This window comes from Panthera uncia, chromosome B1, assembly GCF_023721935.1.
Source record: "Panthera uncia isolate 11264 chromosome B1, Puncia_PCG_1.0, whole genome shotgun sequence".
Taxonomy (NCBI): Eukaryota; Metazoa; Chordata; class Mammalia; order Carnivora; family Felidae; genus Panthera; species Panthera uncia.
In genome coordinates, this window is record NC_064811.1 from 173,419,940 (window position 1) to 173,435,367 (window position 15,428).

Here is a 15,428-nt window from a genome sequence, read left to right on the forward strand (position 1 = left end):
CATACTTGGGGTAATCACCACCATCCATTTCCAGAATGTTTTCATCATTCTAAATAGAAAGCCACTAGAGAATAACTCCCCATTTCCCAACCCCCCAGTTCCTGGTCACCACTGTTCTATCTCTCGTCTCTGTGTGTTTCCCCCTATTCCAGGTACTTCATATAAGTGGAATCATACAGTATTTGCCATTTGTGTCTGGTTTATTCCATTGAGCATAATGTCTTCAAGATTCATCCATGTTGTAGCACGTATTAGAATTTCATCCTTTTTTAAAGCTGAGTATTTGAGTTGTTTCCACCTTTTGGCTACTGTGAATAATGATGCTATGAACATTGGTGTAAAAATATCTGTTTGAGTTCCTCCTTTTAGTTCTTTGGGTCATATACCTAGAAGTGTAATTGCTGGATCATAGTCAATGTTTCATTTTTTGAGGAACTGCCGTACCATTTTCCACAGTGGCTGCACCATTCAACATTCCTACCAACAGTGCACAAACATTTCAATTTCTCCATGTCCTTGTAAACACTTGTTTATTCTGGCTTTGTTTTATTTAAATATAATAGTCATTCTAGGGGTGCCTGGCTGGCTTAGTTAGTAGAGCATGTGACTCCTAATCTCAGGGTCATGAGTTCAAGCCCCATGCTGAGTATGGAGCTTACTTAAAAAAGTATATATACATATATGTGTGTGTGTGTATGTATATATATACATATATATACATACATATATATATATGTATAGGTAAATACATATATACATATGTTTGTGTGTGTGTGTGTTCTAATGGGTGTGAAGTGATATTTCTTTTTTTTTTTTTTTAAGATTTTTATTTTTAAGTAATCTCTACATTCAACATGGGGCTTGAACTCACTACCCTGAGACCAAGAGCCACATGTTTTGCTGACTGAGCCAGCCAGGCTCCCCTCATTGTGGTTTTGATTTGCATTTCCCTTCTGATTATTGATGTTGAGCATTTTTTCATATGCTTATTGACCTTTTGTATATCTTTGGAAAAATGTTAGTTCAAGTCTTTTGCCCATTTTCAAATTGGGCTTTTTTTTTTTTTTTATTGTTGAATATAGGAGTTCTTAACTCATTTCTTATTTTAATCTTTTTTCCTGAGAGAGAAAAATAATAAAAGGTATAGTCAATACCAGGGGCTTTAGTCCTATATTGGGCAATTTGACAAAGATCTCTTCAACCAGTCTTACCCTGGAATTATTGATCTGCAAGGAAAAAGAAAGATCTTTTATAAGGTGTTTAGGTTAAATTCGGAAGTCATTCTCTAAACCATTATGATTCATTCCCTATAACTGTTCACATAGCCACAAACAAAATATGTTCCTTTTTTTTTTTAATGTTTATTTATTTTTGAGAGAGAGAGAGAGATTGCCGTGCAGGGGAGGGGCGGGGGGAGGGGGGATGGGACAGGGGATCTGAAGCAGGCTCTGTACTGACAGCAGAGAGCCCCATGTGGGGCTTGAACTCAGGAACTGAGAGATCAAGACCTGAGCTGAAGTCTGGTGGTTAACCACCTGAGCCACCCAGGTGCCCCCAAAATGTGTTTCTGCTAGCAATTATTAAGAGAGAAAGAGCTGTGGGGTAAAGAAACAAGTGTCTGCCTCCTGTAGTTTGTCTTCTTTGTTAAACTTTTTTTTTAAGGTAAGAATTTAAATCTTGAGTATAAGAACATAATGAAAAATACCTGGGGCCTATTTATCCGATCATCAGCGCTCCCAAATACTGCCAATGCATCTGGCTCTGTTCCGCAGACTCTGGCTGCTGCCCAAGTTCTTGTCCTTTTCAAGACCAGATTTGCAGCTTCTCCACAGATTCTGTGAACTAGTCCAGAGTCTTCCTATATACTCCTGTTGTTGTCGTCATTGCTGAAAGAATGTAGAGTTTTGTTTTATTGTACAAAACCGTCCATAGATAGATGACAGTCACCTAATGTTAATATTGGCTATTTCTGGGTGGTAAATGAGGATGGGAATGATTGCGTTCTTTGAATTCTTTAAGAGACTGCTTTATTTGAAGAGTTTTCTCAATAGGGTTTAGATGTAAGCAGAAAGATTTAGGGGTCCCCTGAAAAAAAAAAGACAAAACACAGCTTTTGTGACCCAAGAGAAGTCATTTTAGATCCCAGCTATTTACTGTGATCTGTGCCCAGGCACACTGCTGGCAGAGCTTCCTAGGTGTCAGAATCACAAAGAAATGCAAAACCTAGTAGTTACAGATTTTAAGAAAACAAAGGGAATTGCGGGGGGGTGGGGGGGGGGGAAGTCTCTACCAAGTCAAGAAATAGCCTAACAAATTCAAAGACAATAAATCAATGGTAAAACTCGCAAAAGTAAAGATTGACCGAATGCCCATTCTTGAGTTGTTTCTGCAGGTTTGAAACCGTGACCCATAGGGTTAATGAGTTTAAACTAGCAGGAAATTTAAAGCTTGTTTTTCAGAGAACTGTTTCTCCCTAATCAACTATTGTTTCTTTTCAGACCCACCAACAAATAGTCTGTCTCTGCAGAAGCCTGGACTCCTGGTCAACTGATTGATTTCAGCCTATGAACAAGCAAGGCCCTGCATTCCTTACCTTAGGAGCCCAAGACCCCATCCAGGTTACATCTGCTCTCAGAGCACAGCCATAGTCCCTTCCCCTAGTCTGATATTTACCTCTGCTTCTTTGAAGTCTCCACCCTAGAAGGAACACAAGCTTCATTAACATAACATAGGATGTGTGTATAGGCGTTTGTGATGACAAAGCTTCCTTTTCTGAATATTTATCCCAAAACTTAAATTAAAACAATCTGCTCACCCCTGCAAGGCAGGGGGGGGGGGGGACGGGACGGGACATTGTGAGAAATAAGGGAGATGATTCATTTTCAGAAATACCAAATAAAAGCTGTGATGTGTAGTTAATAGTAGGTTTACAACCTATTGGAAATATGTACAAACCCCCACCCCCCTCTGTTGCATCCACACCACTCCTGAAACAGAATGCTATGGGCACCAGTGACAGTTGCAACAAAGTTTATTACAATGAGAGGCAAAACTGACCGATCAGGACCAACACTCTTGATAAGAGTGTGGCCGACTGATCGGGACCAACACTCTTGATAAGAGTGTGGCTTCGAACAGCCGGGGTACACAGTTTTTAAAGCCGATCACATCGTTTTATCATTATCTGGGAACAGAACAGAGAAATAGTTCCCAGATGATTAGAAACAGTTGCCAGATGAGTCACAAACAGTTATCGAATGAGGTGATTATTTTAGACTTTTTGCTGCTAAGTTGCAACCAGTGGATCTCCTTGACCTTGTCTCTGATGCTCCTTTTTTGAGGTTTTGTTTCCTTCATTGGTAAAGCCTGATTCACAAGAGTATGAAGTATGATTTACAAGAATAAAAGCAAGGTTGTTATCTTTTGACCTTTAGTGTCAGAACAAAGTTGTTATCTTCCAAGCTAAGTGTTAGCCCTATAGTACAATTTAACCTTTACACCCTCCACCAATGGATCCCCAAACCTTTAGACACTTCACTTCCTGGTTCTTCTTCCCCTCTGCATTTCGAGGGCTTATTTTAGTGGGCTTTGCAATGAGCATGCGCCAAAGAACAAAAGGAGGAGGGACTGAAAGTCTCTGTCACCTCAGGGAATGTATATTTGTTCCAATCAGACTATTTTTTGTCTTACACGGGCACAGGCATGGCCCTGAAGGCTCTAACCTCTGTAGTACTCAGCCAATGAGGAACCGGGGAAGGGACTCGCACACTAGGAGATAAATTGTCTGCTGTAACTGCCCAGAGTGTGCCTGTCTCTCAGACGCCTGTTCTTGCAAGAACGTTGATTAAAGTCTCCCTTGACTCTGCTCCAAGTTTCCACGGCCCTCCTTTGATTGGGTTGGTGGGCTTAGTCCTCACATGGTGGCTTTGTAAATTATTCCCCATCATCTCCTTACTTGCTGCAAATGAAGTTTCCTTTGTGTGACAACTCAACTGGTATAATCTCTATCTGAAACTCACCAAGGAGTGAATTTACGTTAGTTCAGTTACTACATAGATAGTCCCCATGTTCTGGCATTTAAAAGCCTAGTCTTTTTTGCACCTGGATGATTTAGTTGGTTAAGCATCTGAATTTAGATATTGGCTCAGGTCATGGTCTCACAGTTTGTGAGTTCCAGCCCCGCGTTGGGCTCCGTGCTGACAGCGCGGAGCCTGCATGGGATTCTGTTTCCTGTCTCTTTGCTGCTACCCCACTTATTCTCTCTCTCTCTGAATGAATAAATGAATGAATGAATAAATAAATAAATGCCTAGTCTGATGTGGGAAACAAAAGCAAGAGGAAAAAATTAAGTTTCCTTGCTACTTAGAGCCCACTGACAAGTCCTTGAAACAGAGACCTTCCTCTGAGAAGGTACATAGATACGTCCCCACCTTTGCCATTAGAAATGCATTCACCTTTCTTTCTTTCTTTTTTAACATTTATTTATTTTTGAGACAGAGAGAGACAGAGCATGAACGGCGGAGGGTCAGAGAGACAGGGAGACACAGAATCTGAAACAGGCTCCAGGCTGTGAGATCATGACCTGAGCCGAAGTCAGACACTTAACCAACTGAGCCACCCAGGCGCCCCTCAGCTCATTTTCTTTGCAGCCCTGATGATCTCTCCCTCTGCTTTTCTAGCTCAGGATGATCTGGCCAAAGCTCTCATTCTAGTACTCATGCCATCCAAGCTCAGGGAATACATGCCAAGTTCCCTGAGTGGCTCCCTTAAACTGCTTCTCCCTTGGCTTGAAGGAGGAGGAAGCAGTTTCTTTTCACACCCTTGGAGGGGGAAATGCCAAAGTGCTCCCGTGACTCTCTTCAAAGGGTTACCGCCTCTACTCTTTGATCCTCCATGTTTTACTTCTACAGGTAGGAAGTGGGTACGTGTTTAATAGATGTGACTTGGCACCACATTTAGGACAAGGGGACAGAAATTGGCACCTATAGTATTATTCTTGGTTTTGGGGACTTCAACTGAGATTGAAAGAGTCCCATTTATCATTAGTGTAGGAAGATCTCATTTTTACAAAAAAACATTTTTAAAATTACTTAGACACATCTAGTTAATATTTTGATATATAGGTATAATGGGCTGAATTTTGTTCCATCAAAATTCATATGTTAAAGTCCTAACTCCCAGTACCTCAGAATGTAACTGTATTTAGAGATGGGGCCTTTAAAGAAGTAATCAAGATTAAGTGAGGTCATAGCATAGGTCATAGTCCAATATGACTAGTATTCGTACAAGATGAGGTGATTGGGACAGAGAGAACACAGACTGAGGGATGACACGGTGAGGAAGAAGGTGGCTTTCTGCAAGCCAAGGAGAGGCCTCAGAAGAAATCAGCCTCCAGAACTGTGAGAAAATAAATTTCTGTTGTTTTAATTTTATTTTTTGAAAGTAAGCTTTATGACCAACGTGGGGCTTGAACTCATGACCCCGAGATCAAGAGTCACATGCTCTGGGGCACCTGGGTGGCACAGTCGGCTGAGCATCCAACTTCAGCTCAGGTCATGATCTTGTGGTCCATGAGTTCGAGCCCCACATCGGGCTCACTGATGTCAGCCTGTCAGTGCACAGCCCTCTTCAGATCCTTGGCCCCGCTCTCTCTGCCTCTCTCCTGCTTGTGCTCTTCCCCAAATAAATAAATATTTAAAAAAAAAAAAAAAAGAGTTGTATGCTCTGCTGAGCCAGACAGGCATCCAGAAGTTTCTGTTGTTCAGGCCACCCAATCTCTGGTACTTTGTTATGGTGGCCTGAGCAAACTAACACAAAAACCTCCCAACTTTCTCTACATATACATACATATGTATTTATATACATGTACTTACATATTCTCAGAAAATTAGGATCATACTCATTTTCTAGCCTGCTAATGATTAACAATATGTTGTAAAATGTTCTTATGTCTGCATTTTTTACAAGGTGATTTTTAATAACTGCCTAATACATTCATGACTTAATCAATCTTCTGCTATGCGACTTTAACATTTTTAAACTTTTTACTGCTATAAATAATAAGGTGATGACTATCTTCTATCTCTGATTAATTCCCTAGGATTACTATTCAAGGACTTAATAGGTTAAATAGTATGCATACTTGGAGGCTTTTAATATTTATCACCAAATTACATTTGAGTATGTTTTTTAGTTTTTTCTTTTAATGTTCTTTTTAAAAATTTTTAATGTTTATTTATTTTTGAGAGAGAGAGAGAACACGAGCAGGTAGAGAGAGAGAGGGAGAGAGAGAGGAGAAACAGAATCTGAAGCAGGCTTCAGGCTGTGAGCTGTCAGCAAAGAGCCTGACATGGGGCTCAAATTCATGAACGGTGAGATCATGACCTGAACCGAAGTCGGACGCTTAACCAACTGAGCCACCCAGGCGCCCCTTAATATTTTTTAAAAGTTTTTATTTATTTATTTATTTATTTATTTATTTATTTATTTAGAGGGGGACAGAGAGTATGAGCAAGGGAGGGGTAGAGAGTATGAGCAGGGGAGGGGCAGAGAAAGAGCGAGAATCCCAAGCAGGATCCACTCTGTATGTCAGGACAGAGCCCGATGCAGGGCCTAAACTTACCTCACAAACTTCAAGATTATGACCTAAGCTGAAGTCAGAAGCTTAAATGACTGAGCACCCAGGCGCCCCTCTCTCTCTCTCTTTTTTTTTTTTTAATGTAAACTCCACCCCCGACATCAGGCTTGAACTCATGACTCTGAGATCAAGTGTCACATGCTCTACCAACTGAGCCAGCCAGGTGCTCTGCATTTGAGAATGTTTGTACCAATTTATACTCCTACCAAAAATCATGACCTGAGCTGAAATCAAGAGTCAGATCATTCACCAACTGAGTCACCCAGGTGTCCCCATTTTCCTGTCTTTAAAATAAATATCAGTTGGTTAAGCATCTGACTTAGGCTCATGTCATTATCTCGTGGTTCATGAGTCCGAGCCCTGAGTCAGGCTCTCTGCTGACAGCTCAGAGCCTGGAGTCTGCTTCAGATTCTGTCTCCCTCTCTCTCTGCCCCTCCCCCACTCACACTCTGTCTCTCTCTCTCAAAAATAAACATTGAAAAAAATAAAAATAGGGGCATCTGGGTGGCTCAGTTGGTTAAGCGCCGACTTCGGCTCAGGTCACGATCTCGCGGTCTGTGAGTTCTAGTCCCGCGTCGGGCTCTGTGCTGACAGCTCAGAGCCTGGAGCCTGTTTCAGATTCTGTGTCTCCCTCTTTCTCTCTCCTCCCCTGCTCATGCTCTGTCTCTCTCTTCTCAAAAATAAATAAACGTTAAAAAAAAAAATAATCAAAAAAAAAGTGTAAAGTATAACAAAGTGTCTGTGTGTACCATGAAAATTTTAAAAAGTGAAACATTGAGAATACTGTTGAAGTCCTTTTTGTATCCTTCCTTAATTACTTCTCTCCACTTTATCACTTCAGGAGAGATTTTTTTTTTTTAAGACTTTTTTTCTTAATGTTTATTTATTTTTGAGAGAGCAAGAGAGCAGGGGAGGGGCAGAGAGAGAGGGAGACACAGAATCCAAAGCAGGCTTCAGGCTCTGAGCTGTCAGCACAGAGCCCGACGCGAGGCTTGAACTCACGAACCTCGAGATCATGATCTGAGCTGAAGTTGGATGCTCAACAAACTGAGCCACCCAGGCGCCCCAAGATTTTGTATTTTAATGTCACAGTTTATTTATTCCAAAACAGTACATTGTATTTGGGGCATGTTTTAAAACTTTACAACAGTGGGTGTTATTGTCTAGTATTCTTTTGTAACCTGAATTTTCATTCACAAATCCTTGTCAAGTTCATCCATGCTGGATGTCCTAGTCCCTTCTTTTTTGCTGCTGTATGGTGTCCCCTTGTGTGAATGTACCACAATTATTTACCCAGTCTCCTTCCCTCCCCCCCCCCCAGTATTTGTCATTAAAATAATTAGTGATGGGCATTCATACGTGTGTAAACATGTTTCCTTGAGTGCATGTATGAGGGTTTCCCTACGATATGTTCACAGAGTTGTTTGGTTATGTTTACGTATCTCCATCTTTGCTAGGGGTTGTCAAATATTCCTATATATTCTACAAAATGGTTGTACCAGTGGACACTTACACTAGCAGTATTTGAGGGTTTAATTTGCTCCCTGTCCTTTCCAGTTATGGAGACTGTCAAGACTTAAAATTTTTCTGATCCGATGGGTGGTAACAGTACTTTAAAAAACTTATTTTGAAATAGTCTGACTTACAGAACATTGCAAAAACTAGTATAGAGAATTCATATATATACCTTTTACCCAGCTTTCCCTAATGTTAACAAATAACATAACCATAGCACAATTACAAAACCAAGGAATTAATATCAGTACAATGTAATTAACTACTAAACTATGACCTTTTTCAGATTTCACCGATTCTCCCCCGTCATTGCTCTGCTCCAGATCTCATGCAGGATCTTTACATTTAATTGTTGTGTCTCCATAGTCTCTTTCCATCTGTGACAGTTCCTCAGTTTTTCCTTGTCTTTCATGACCTTGAGGACTCTTGCCTTTCATGATTTTTGAGGAGTACCAGTTGTTTCATAGAATGTCTCTCAAATTGGGTTTATCTGACGTTCTGTGATTCGATGGAGGCTAAAATGATACCTTCATTCTAGATTAAAATGGTTGAAAGGATAATGTGCTTACTTAAGAAGAACCCTGTCTTCTGTGGGCAGGGTTGCATTTACTGCAGATGATGCTGTTTTGGAGCAGGGGGCCTGGACTCATGTGAGGGGACCTCATAAGTCCCCTCACAAGGGCTTCAAGAATCCCTACTGTCCAGAGGAGGTAAAGTGCTACCTGCAACCTGGCACAGTCAGAGCTAGAGACTTGAGGCAAGCGCATGGCCAAGATTGTAGAAGACAGTGAATACAGCATTCAGTTTTGTTTTTGTTTTTTTGGAGGGCGGTGAGGGTTGTGTAGTAATTTCTCTCTTTTCCTCAGGTCTTTGGTAAATGATTTGTTTAAAGTTATAACCTGATTTTATTTTTATCTTTAAGGTTTTTTTAAAAATGTTTATTTTTGAGAGACTGAGAGAGAGAGAGAGAGAGAGAGAGAGAGGCAGAGAGAGAGAGAGGGAGACACAGAATCTGAAGCAGGCTCCAGGCTCCGAGCTGTTAGTACAGAGCGCAACTTGGGGCTCAAACTCACAAACTGCAAGATCATGACCTGAGCCGAAGTAGGATGCTTAATGGACTGAGCTACCCAGGCGCCCCTACCCTGATTTTAGGTGTGCTTTGCAGGATCAAGAGAGAGGGTCTTATCCATGGTTGGGTGCAGGCTATAGGGAGAAGAGGAAAAGTAGTTAGAAAGTGGTAAAAGGTGGCTGCAGAGAAGTGGAAGTCAGTCCAGTGCCAGAGTTTGGCTGAGGTACAAGCATGTTACACGTAACATGTAAGCATTCCCGGGATTCCCAGAAATACTTTGGAAGACAAACATGAAAATAAGAACATTAACCGTCACACAGGTTGGGGGCTGGAATGGTTCATTACTGTCCTAGACCAAGATCGATCACCATTTTCTTTCTTTTCCTTTTTTTTTTTTTTTTTTTTTTTTAAGTAATCTCTATACTCAACCTGGGGCTCAAATGCACAACTCCAAGATCAAGAGTCACACGCTCTACTGACTGAGCCAGCCAGGTGCCCCAACATCATTTTTTTTGTGAAGCATTCCTATCCTCCCTTCCCTTTGTAGGGAAGTCACACAGCTACTCAGTAGATACAATGTAGTACGGACCTCCAAGAATCTTTTGTTTGTTCTCATCCCACCTTCTATTTTTATTTTGTAGTCCTGGTGTCTGATTCCAAAAATGTCTGTGGAATTAATAAATGCCTATAGTGGGCTATGCAATATTTCAGGTGGGAATCCAAATCATCATGTAAGATGTGTGATACCAGCTATAGCTTTTGCCTTCCTTCCCATCCAAGCAGACAGCAGGTTTCAGGTTCATTGTCATAGGACAGGATGTCACAGAGAGGAGAATATGCTGTGGGGAAAGGTTCATCTATAATAAGAGGTTCATCTATAGTAAGTTATACTATGTGTCTCTGAATCAAATCTGGTGTGATATGAGGTAGAGCCTCTGAGGAAAAGCAAAATAGTGGTCTTGGGTAATCTAATTGGACTTGGGTGCAAAAAATGTAAAATGTTCTGTAACGTAATTTCATTAGCCTGATTTTGTACACCACTTGGTATGGTCTTTTGGATGGTTTCCATTCTCAAAACTGGAACCCTGGAGCTTCTTTTTGTTACCTGTTTCCTCGCTGGTAAATTGCCAGTTTGCTTTCTTCCAGTACTCCTGAACTGTTTGGTTTTTCCCTGCCTAGGAACTCATCTTTGCTACTGAGAACCCCTGGGCTAAACCATCAGCTATTCCTGCTCGTGCAGCCCGACTAAAGGGAGAGGCATGTTTCCAGCGAGTAAGGGATAAAAAAAGATGTGCAACTGAGTAGGGTTCCTTGGTGACTGGTATCCTGGACTCGGGTGTTTCCATTTCCGCTACTTCAGGAAACACGTCCTCCTCCCCAGACGGGAAGGTGTGAGACGGGGACGGGAGTGTATGCAGAGATGCTTAACGATCTGCTGGCTTGGCTGCTCCCACCGCAGCGCCCTCGGGGATCCCTCAGGAAGTTGCCCGAGCCCCCTCCTGCCTCTGGACGCCTCCACTTGCGATGAAGGCCTCCTTGGCATGGCTCCCGTATTTTATGCGGTGTCTTCCCATGTGCTTGCCGCCTGCGTTTCAGGCTGCGGTTTCTTCTTCAATTTGATCGCGTTTTCATTCTCTCAGGGATTTCTTAGTTTCAGATCCACCTAAACTCTTCCCTTCTTGTTTCAAGTTTGGCAATGTAGCTTCCTGTTCTTTAAAAAAAGTGTGTCATTTTCCAGGTTTGGTGCAGGGGTGGGGGTAAGGAGGATCAGGGACACTTAACCCACCGGAGGCACATGTCAGGGCACCCTGCAGTGTTTATTAGACAGTCAACAGGTCTTCATGATTACCTCGAACTACTGCAGTGAATGCCTGGAAACCAGGTAGGTAGAGAATTTCCAAGAGATATTATGAGGCTGACAGGGGGGACTCCTGTTGGCAATATATTCTATTAAGATTGGATTATTAAAATGTTTTTTTGTCTGTCTACTTACGTAAGAGGGAACTGCTTAGCGGTACAGAGAACTGGTAAGAAACAGTAACAGTACCTAACATCAGCTGTGAGCCCTCTGCACATCACATTTCAACATCACAGCCACTCTTTGAGGTAGCTACTATTATTATCCTCATTTTGCAGCTGTGGGATTGAGACACAGATTAAATAACTCATTTACGGTTGCACATCTAGTCCAAGAGCAAGTTAGCAGTACGGGCTGGGTGTACCCGAGAGCCCCCGGTGTAACCGCTATGCCACGACGCGTGCCACAATGTCCACCCTCAGGAGTTTGCAAAGGTTCAAGCGTCAATAGTACTGTTTTGTCTGGTAAAGGTTTGAAACAAGGCAAGTGCTGTCACTTCGAGGTAACAAACGGATATGACGAACTAGTAGTTTGGACATACGGTCCAGACTTTGCTGTTTTCGACTCTCCCTACTTCCCCCCCCCCCCCAATCCCCTGACAGAACTATCAAAAACTTGTTAGTCACCCTTGACTCCTCTCTTTTTCCCACACAGTTCATCAGAAATCTTGGTTATTACTTTAAAATTAAATCTCCACCCCTCTTACATCTCCATTGTATCTGGGATCCAGAGTGAGGGTGTCAGAATCAAGAAGCGCCCGCCATTTCTGCTGCCCCTGAATCCCAGGAAGCTTAAGAGCCAACACTACAATGCTGCTCCAGAGAAATGCTCATCTTGCCAATACCCTGCCTGCCAGCAGAAGATGGGCCAAAGCAGAGCAGGAAATTACCCTCTACCTCCCTTTTGCTTCCCAAATCTTTTCTTCCTGTGAACCCCCATACTTCCCTTTTGGCATGTATAGGAATCGGATAGGAATCAGCTTCCTTTGAAACCTTCTTGAGTGTCTAACTAGATTACTAGTTCAAAGAGGGACTGTATTCCTATTTTTTTTCCTATCCCCCAATATTACCTAAATGCTGTCATTGTAGTATAAAACTGCCATTGGAAAAAAAGACCTTTTCTAGATAAAAAACTTGAACCTAACAGAGTTTCAGCATAAGTGTCTCAGTGACATAGCCAAGGTGGAGTATAGACCATTTCTACCTAATCAGCTGGACACTCTAAAGTGTCTGGAAGATGTTTTTGTGAAACACACACACATACACACACGTATGTGTGTGTGCATGTGTGTGTGTGTGTGTGTGTCCCCCTCTGTCTATAGGATATATTTTTTAAGTAGGCTCTATGCCCAACATGGGCTCAAATTTACAACCTTGGGATTAAGAGTCACAGTTATCTACCAACTAAGCCAGCCAGGTGCCTCTGTAGTAATATCTTTTTTAAAACACTTTTTAAAGCACTGGATTATGAGCAGAATCACTAAGCCATTTATGCTTGTAAATGACAAATGTCACTTCTAGCATGGAGTATGGCTCAAAACTGTTTTTGTTTTAATCCCTGGGAGACTACTACCCTTTTCTTCACTGCTATACTCATTAACTAGGTATTGGAGCTGATTCTCACCTATATTTTGGAAGTTGATGATTTAGACCATGACAAAAGTGAATTAAAATCCATCCATCTTCATTTAGATCTAGGGAGTTTTCCAACTGTGAACACTTTGAGACAATCCTCAAATGTTCTATGTAAGTGTATCCAGCTTTCAGGAAAATATCTATTTTGGAGGTTTGCAAATCTATACAAGTTCACTGACTTCTAGGTCATAACTGTATTTACATATTACAGAATACATTGATCAGCCAAAAGAGAAAAAGATACGTGACATTAAATGCCACACTATAAATCAAGATGACTAAATTGTTAAACAGTAATGCTCTTACAGAGAGATATGAAAATACTATTTCCTTCTATATTATTCTATTTGATGGTTTCTATGGCTGTGAACTGCAACACTTCCTCTTTCACAGTATTAGCCATTCTACTGGCTTCTAAAACAAAAATTCCTGATTTTTCCGTCAGTACCGCAAGGAATACAAACAAGGAAACAACTAGAATCAAAAAAGGAACGTTTCATGGTCACATGGTTTTAATTTCTTGTGACTTGTGTAAACACCTTGGGAGTTTGATGGTTTTATTCCCTCTGATGGGAATTTACAAGCTTAACAATATCTGAGTTGTTGTGACTGCAGGGCATGGTCCTAAACCCAAGGATGGATTCAAATAATCTTCAAGCGACTGGAAGTAAAATACACAGTACAGAGTGTCCAGTAAAAGTGAACTGTAAAATTGTCTTTAGATCTAGACTTTCTGCAACTGAAAACAAATGGCGAAGAGAGATATAAGCTCTCAGAAATCAGTTAGGGGCTTACTCAAGTACAAGGAACTCCTCAAGTTCGGAAAGTGGAACTGGAAGGCTTCTCTTGTGGCACAGCAAGTCACACCTCCGTGTTCTCTGTCACAACCCCCGTGTCTGGTGTACAGTTTACCAGCTACAGTTTTTTAAAAAGCCTTTTCAACAGGAAGAAGACTCGTCACACAGCCTTTCCTTTGTGTAAGAGGTGGGAGCATCTCGCTAGGTCCACTGAGGTACCGTGTGCAGAAACGTTACATTATTGGTTCAGTCCACCTGGTTACCTCATTTTTCTTCCCTGACAACTTTCCACTCTTCCTAATGTACTACAGATTTAGAAAACTAGAAACAAAGTAAGTTAAGGAGAGCTAGGTACAGACTCAGTTGTAAGAAAAGCCAGCAAAAAACACGGTTCTAGAAAAATACGGGTCTGGGGCCATTTAAAGAAGGGGAAATAATTTATGACAACCCTAAATTACCAAGGAAAACGCAAAATGTCTTAATATATTCTAAGGAAGTACAAGAGTGTATGACCCATTTAATACTTTCACCAAAATAAATAAAACAACTGTCAGTTCTTTTTGAGATAAGCTTCAGTTATCTGGAATATTTATTTTACAGGATGTATTCTCTTCCCTGGGAGTGCCAGAAAATTGGGAGGCATTAAAATAAGAGCTCCTTAATCTTCACAAAGAGAAAGGATAACACAGGCTTAATGGAAGAAACAGGATTTTGAATTTCCCACCTATTTTATAAATTATAAAGCATCCTGAGCTGTAAAACGTACACATCACTTAACGGTAATGTTGCATGGCTGCTTGTTAAATTTGACGTGCTGATTTAAAGTGACCTGAAACTTCTGAATCTCATCACATTCAATGTAAATGTTCCAGAGTCTCCTCTAGAAATATGGATTATCTTGACAACACCCCCCCCCCCAATCATGTTAGAGCAAACACTAAGAAACTATGGTTTAAACTTTTTAAAACATATAATGAGATTATATAATTAGGACAACTTGGGACAAGATTCACGTTTGATAAAAGAGAACAGTACTTTTCTCGAATCACACTGTGCCACACAGATTCTTGCCCTTAACTATTTGAAAGGTTTGCAAAAAGCCAAATGCTCCAATAATGAATGGTAATAAATACACAATAAAACATACGGTCATAAAAAAGGTTCTGAAAATCTAAGAACAGGTACAACCTTGACTTTTGATTATCAACAGTCTTTTCAGGTCAACAGAATCCTCTATGGCTTTTTTGTAAAGGGCTCGTTAAAAATTCTACTTCCCCAACCTACTTCTACCAATCTATAGCTCAAAATCACAGGGCTTCCTTGCAATATTTACTACTACAGTTTCAATTCTGTTTTGGAAGTGAAACTTCTGCAAGTCTAACATTCATGACTAATATACTGCATTATTAAAATGAGTCACACACTTCAGGAGCCGAAGTGTGCAGCATATTTGCATTTCAAAAACACCCACAAAGTAACATAGATATTTAAAACCTTTATTGTTTCACCATCAAAAGTTTTCTTTCCGTAGAAGAATGGCAATGCGGTGTCAGTGCATGTTCTATGGAAAATTCACAGCTCAAAGAACTAGCCTAGAGATCAGACAGCACTATGTCAAGCTCGTGTGCAAGACGAGAGACACAATGCTGCCAACGCAACAAGGACACAGAAATATGCGGCTGCTAGAGAAAGAGTCTATGGCCAAGTGAATAGAATAGTCGCAGTGCACCGCACTGATATTCTAGAACAGAAAACGGGAAGGGCCAGAGAGTGTACTTCCTGCAAAAAAAAGAATCACGTAGATCCCACGCACTGAGTTCCCAACGATATGGCCAGCTAATTCATGCACGCCTGTACCATCCCCTTTAGGGCTACATCACTGTCACACTGCAAGCCGTCTTCAGCCTGCTGTAGAAGC